This window comes from Rousettus aegyptiacus, unplaced genomic scaffold (genome assembly GCF_014176215.1).
Source record: "Rousettus aegyptiacus isolate mRouAeg1 unplaced genomic scaffold, mRouAeg1.p scaffold_m13_p_3, whole genome shotgun sequence".
NCBI classification, from domain to species: domain Eukaryota; kingdom Metazoa; phylum Chordata; class Mammalia; order Chiroptera; family Pteropodidae; genus Rousettus; species Rousettus aegyptiacus.
In genome coordinates, this window is record NW_023416306.1 from 30,551,818 (window position 1) to 30,552,487 (window position 670).

A 670-nucleotide genomic window follows, 5' to 3' on the forward strand; every position below is an offset into this window, starting at 1 on the left:
ATTCTTCAAATAAATGGAGGAAACCCTGTACAAAAAAATTTTGTACAAGGATTATCTAAACAGTGAAATTTGAAAATCAAAATGCCCACCCAACAATTCAACAAATTCTAATTTATTTGTTCCTGTCAAGTATTTATTGAATATCTATTTATGAGTAACATTATACTCTTATACAAATGGATAAATATCAATTGACCATACAAGAGATGTAAGGGCCCATGCTTTCAAAAAAAAATTTATTGTTTACGGCCATGCCACCCTGAACACACCCAAAATCATCTGATCTCAGAAGCTAAGCAGGGCCAGGCCTGGTTAGTACTTGAATGGGAGACCACCTCGGAATACTAGGTGCTGTAGGCTTAAAAAAATTATTGAGCATCTACTAGGTACTACACATAGCAATACAGATACAAAAGGTAACAAGACATTCTTTCAAAGAGGCACAGTCTGAGGATAAAAAGACTGTGAAAAGTCCAATAATCATGGTTAAGATGAAAAAACAGTTTGTACATATGTACTTAAAAGTTTCAGAATTTTTTTTTAGAATTGTTTAAATATTTAAGGAGTAGGTTTTTATTTTAGCTTAGCAAATACACACAGACTCACTTTTACCTTCAAGAGTAGAGATATAGGGTAGGAAGAATCAACATCATTAAAATGGCCATACTAC

The 670-nt window shown here is 32.8% G+C and overlaps 1 pseudogene; it reads left to right on the forward strand.

Moving 5' to 3' along the window:
- Window positions 1-241: 241 nt before the first annotated feature.
- Window positions 242-360, forward strand: LOC118600488 (annotated as a pseudogene).
- Window positions 361-670: the final 310 nt, after the last annotated feature.